The sequence below is a fragment of the Schistocerca gregaria genome, chromosome 3, assembly GCF_023897955.1.
Source record: "Schistocerca gregaria isolate iqSchGreg1 chromosome 3, iqSchGreg1.2, whole genome shotgun sequence".
In the NCBI taxonomy this organism is placed as follows: domain Eukaryota; kingdom Metazoa; phylum Arthropoda; class Insecta; order Orthoptera; family Acrididae; genus Schistocerca; species Schistocerca gregaria.
Window position 1 is genome coordinate 795,505,445 of NC_064922.1, and position 5,869 is coordinate 795,511,313.

General features: G+C 42.3%; 1 pseudogene; it reads right to left on the minus strand.

The window, feature by feature from the left end:
- Positions 1 to 840: 840 nt before the first annotated feature.
- LOC126356641 (5S ribosomal RNA) lies at positions 841 to 958 on the minus strand (annotated as a pseudogene).
- Between the last annotated feature and the right edge of the window lie 4,911 nt (positions 959 to 5,869).

Sequence of the window (5,869 nt, forward strand, 5' to 3'; positions counted from 1 at the left end):
GTACTTCTTTCCCCCATTCCTGTCAGTCGTTCCCTAATGTTGACCCTGAAACGCTTTACAACCGCTGGTTCTGTCAGCTTATCCAGAGCCCCTCTCCTTAATTTCCCAACTATTTGCGGTTTCTTACGTTTTAATCTACAAAAAAAAAAAAAATGGCTCTGAGCACTATGGGACTTAACATCTGTGGTCATCAGTCCCCTAGAACTTAGAACTACTTAAACCTAACTAACCTAAGGACATCACACACATCCATGCTCGAGACAGGATTCGAACCTGCGACCGTAGCCGTTACGCGGTTCCAGACTGAAGCTCCTAGAACCGCACGGCCGAACCGACCGGCTTTTAACCTACACCTCATGACCAATAGATTGTTGTCAGAGTCCACATCTGCCCCTGGAAATGTCTTACAATTTAAAACCTGGTTCCTAAATCTCTGCCTTAGCATTACATAATCTATGTGAAACCTTCGAGTATTACTTGTTAAACAACAATAACCACAAATTAGTCACGAACTGTGGCTGATATAGCTGTCCATTGCAACCATCTTCAGATCGAATATGCTGCACTAACTTCCAACGTTTGCTAATGCTTGGGATACTTAAATCGCGCACCATGATGCACTAAAACTAACCTCCGTCCGAACAGGCCTTGGAAGGCCCAGCGGTATCAACCGGTTGCCGCGTTAGCATCAGCCCACAGGCGTCACTGGATGCGGATATGGAGGGGCATGTGGCCAGCACACCGCTCTCCCTGCAGTATGTCAGTTTGCGAGACAGGAGCCGCTATTTCTCAATCAAGTAGCTCCTCAGTTGGCCTCACAAGGGCTGAGTGGATCCCTCTTGCCAACAGCGCTAGGCAGACCGGATGGTCACCCATCCAAGTGCTAGCCCAGCCCGACAGCGCTTAACTTCGGTGATCAGACGGGAAGCGGTGTTACCACTGCGGCAAGGCCGTAGGCATATAACACACTATTTGTCTTAAATACTGCCTTTTTTCTTCAGGTTGCAACAATTTTTCAAATGTCAGACGTCGTTTTAGTTACAGTGTTGCGTCAGATATTGTAACTCCTTTGCGTGTTCAAAATAAAGGCTGTTGACGACAGGAAAGAACGTTCCTTGTAAGCAGCTGGCCTTCTCTGCTGCAATAGGGTTGTTATAGCCGTACAAAAAACTCGCTGCCTCTGGAAAAATTCCGGAACACATCCTCCTCCTCTTTTACTCTCTCCAGCCTTCTCCGTTCTCGTCACATTTGGACTAGCGGACTCGTCGCAAAGTAAAACTTTTATTCTTCATTCGCACCATTACTCCAAATTAACCTTAACTCTGAACATAACTCATTCCAAAAACGTTGAAAGACAGCTCTCTACTTCGTAGAAACCGAGCCCATATAAAAATTATGAAGATCACAGTTTATCATTAATTTTACAACTGAAATATCATTGAAATACATTAGTAATTAAAGAGGGAGGGGTAGGACATCAAACGGGCCGACTTGGAGCAGAAGATACACCACAGGACATTTTAATTTCCACTGTCTATACTTTTACAAATAAATTCATATAACTTTGTCAGCATTACCAGCAAGGATTCGGGATTCACACTCATAGCAGTGGAAGTTCAAAAACATAGCAAAATAATTTTGTTACATGTAAATTTCATAATTTTTTCGCTTACTGTTGGCTGCATTTGTTGCTATAGGTACACTTTTCTTCACAAGTAAGAGAGATTCTTTGATGAATTTTGCACAACATACAAACCATACTTACAGGTGTACGCAACTCTAGAATTTTCCAAATCTATTAAAAACTGTGGTAAAAATTTAGATAATTAACTACAAAATTTGATTTTTTTCGAAACATAAAGTTTAACGTAACAGCTCATTCAATTTTTCACAAATTAAATAGATTCTAGAGTTTCAGACACCTGTAAGTATGGTTTGCATGCTGTGCAAAATTCATCGAACAGTCTATCTCACTTATGGAGAAAAGTGTAACTATAGCAACAAATGCAGCCAACAGTAAGTAAAAAAATGATGAAATGTCACATGTACAAAAAAATTATTTTGTTATGTTTTTGAACTTCCGCTGCTACGAGTCTGAATCCTGAATCCTTCCTGGTGTGGTGACAAAGTTTTATGAATTTACTTGTAAAAGTATAGACAGTAGAAATTAAAATGTCCTATGTTGCCTCTGCTGCTCCAAGTCTGCCCGTTTGACGTCCTACCCCCCCCTTAATGTTCCGGCTCAACAATGACAGTTAATCAAGTGACAGGTCATTAAGGCAGTTTGGCAAGTGCACTTACTCGTGGTATCTTTACAGCACTTATTTCGACTATATGATGCGAGGATACCTGTATACTATGTTTGTTTGAAATTATCCTCGACGTTTCGAAGCTGTGGTGGAACACACACACACACACACACACACACACACACACACACACACACACACACGTCCATTTTTACAAGTATAGGTTGAGGGGTTACGTTAAAGAGATATTTGTTTCATTGACGCATGAGAACCATAGGTATTTACCTGCTCTGATGCCGTTCTCCACTATATTTTCAAGCAGAACGCTAGTAATGGGCAGTTACAGTGACTCAGGAATAATAAAAATCAGTGTTTCAAATATCTTTTATGAATTATATTCCCAAAAAACATTGTAACTTATGTAAGTGCAGCTATGAGTCATCGCTTCATTACTAAGATCAGTTAATAAAATGTCCTACTAGTATGTGTTTGAAGTTGCAGGGGTCACAAGTGGGTCTCTTCCTTTATGTGGTGCAGCAAACGGTATCTAATTTTACTTTGGAGACTAGTTTCTATCTAATCCATGTAGCTTAGTCGTAACGAGCTGAATTAGCGCGTAATTCGGGATAAAGTCTCCAAAATGGCAGCAGGTGCATCGCCTTCGATGAAGTCAAGCTGAGCAGGGTGTTGCATCCTTTTCCGCTGGACCGCGCCAGAACACCGCTGCTGGCTGCACCGACCATCCTGCATCTCGCCCGCACACAGTGACATGTCCCCGCACGTAGCAACGTTCTGCCTGCTTCTCTCTCACAAAGTGCACACTCTCGCATCTCTTCCAGTACTTGCTGCCACCACCAAGAAATGCTGTCGTTCGTCGTATGTTTATATGTTAGGTCCTTGTGTAGTTCAAAAATGTACAAAAATTTAAAATTTGTTTTGTTTGTCTAGATAAATTATTGGTCATCTGCGGTAAGCACTCACGCTCTGAGGGTTCCGTAAAAACTTAAACACTTATATAGACAGTTCATCCGTCTAGGAAGTTAAAAAATCTCGAAGATTTTTACCTGTTGTTAGCGGAAAGTACCCAATAGTTTCTAACGAGTGAATTTGCGAGTGTCAAAATATTTGACATAAATGGCCGCATATTTCGAGTGCATTGACTTAGAACCTTACATTTCTAACTACACCAAGAGACTGTAGTACTTGCAACCTAGGTCTTCAATTATTTTCTGGATGTATTCCAATCTCTGAAACTTCCTGGCAGATTAAAACTGTGTGCCGGACCGAGACTCGAACTCGGGACCTTTGCCTTTCGCGGGCAAGTGCTCTACCAACTGAGCTACCCAAGCACGACTCACGACCCGTTCTCACAGCTTTAATTCCGCCAGTACCTCTTCTCCAACTTTCCAAACTTCACAGAAGCTCTTCTGCGAACGTCTCACACCAGACGAGTGTAATCCCAATTGTTTGCGCAGCATTCGCCGACATAGTGTAACTGAGGCAGAACAAGGGGAACCAGTCCGCATTCGCCGAGGCAGATGGAAAACCGCGTTGAAAACCATCCACAAATTGGTCGGCACACCGGACCTCGACGCTTACCCGCCGGGCGGATTCGTGGCGGGGACCGGCACGCCTTCCCGCCCGGAAAGCAATGCGTTGGACGGCACGGCTAACCGGGCGGGCTTCATTTTCATTACTTAGGTCAGTGGTTGTAAGCTCCCAGTGCTGTTTCGTCGTTCGCCCTTCACGGACAAACATTTCGGAATTAATATACCACGGCGTGCCGAAAAGTAATGCCTCTGAATTTTTATGCGAAAATTCTTAAAGTTTTTTAAATAATACAAACGTTATTAACGTTCTGAAATTTTATTCCTCAACATAGTCAGCCTGACGACGAACACATTTCTTGTGACGAGAGACCACTTGTCGATACTATCTCTGTAGAATGTTTGACTTTGTTGATGGAATCACAACCTAACCTCTCTTCTGCTTGCACCACTTCATCGCTATCAGAGTGAAGTCCTAGAAGTTATTCCTTAAGTTTTGGAAATAGATGAAAATCGGACGGCGGCAGATCGATGACAGCGAACCCGAGGCATCGGACTGTTGCAGATGCCGCAGCGCTCGTATGTGGTCTTGTGTTGTCATGAAGGAGAGACGGCTCCGAATGTGAACGAGAAGGCTCCGTAATCGAACGACATCTTAGAATTAGAAAATCGATTACAGCACGCTGTAATCGGGTTCTCACGTACCGACATGTTACATTACGCACGGCCATGCTACACACTACAATTCGGACCCTGTAGCGGCAGCTCACTGCAAATATGTAGTCATGAAGACTAAAGATATAGAACGTTAATAATGTTGTAATTAAAAAGCTTTATGTGTTTTCACATAAAAATTTCAGACGGATTGCTTTTCAGCATATTACTGGTCGAAAAGTAATGGCCATCAGTTGTAATCAGGTATGGTTATCACTCATAGCTTTCAACACCTTAACTAATAATTTTGTATTTTCATGTAGTACCACAAACACAAATAGGCATTCTTCTTCTGCTTTTTTGGCCTCGATGGACCACTTCAGTCAATTATTTTCTGGTCATCTTCCTCAACAGATTTTCTATCCGAATTATCCACTATCTTTTCATTCGTTATGATCTTTTATGTTGTTCCTCATCTGTAAACACCCTTTTTATTGTTTTTAGTTTTTCAATATTCCACGGTGGTGGGAGTGTTAAACCGGTTAGGGTAATGAACCTACCCACATTCCGTTACATTCCCCTTACAACTCCATCTTAACTGTAAATTACGCAACAAAATCCTATCTTGAAATGTCCTAACATAGAATAATAACACTACTAAAACTATCTGTTCAGTCAACAGAAAAAAAATCTGTGAGTTGAAGGGAGCTACGCGCTCCTTCAAATAAAAATGCAAATGAAACATAAACTGATTATTTATTGTTGTTGTTGTTGTTGTCTTCAGTCTTGAGACTGGTTTGATGCAGCTCTCCATGCTTATTTATTGTATTGAACAATTATAAACTATAGTCACCAACATTCTGCGAAAAACAAAGTTCTTTTTGACGAAAATTAATAAGGTAGGTGAGCAGAGGTATAGCTACCGTATCCTCTTTGCACATTGAATCATCCATCCAATACAACCAAACGACTACTTTAGAAACTTTAGTGGACGATTGAATAGCACATCAAACAACTCGCACATCAAAACGAATCGGGTTTAGCAGAGCTGTGGCAACGGCACGATTCTTACCTAAAGGTTAACCCTTATGTAGTGAACTGTGCTGCGGTATACTCTCACCAATCTGGTGTGGCTGTAAGTCGGAGGACAGTGGTCGTAGTGGAGAATCAGAATCTCGCTCCTCTCAAGCGCCACGACATCTAGAACCTGTCTCCATTCACAATCGAACCAAGAGTGTCCCATTCTCTTCCATCAGCTCCCGACTCGGCAGTATCCGCCAACCTGACAGCAAACTCTAACCATGAAAACGGTTGCTCTTTCCCGCCTAGCATGTCAGTGCCAATTTTAACAAATTCGTAGCCTGGAATGTCGTCAGTCACGAGCCAATCAGAGCAAACCTTCCTCGCTTGTTTGTCCTA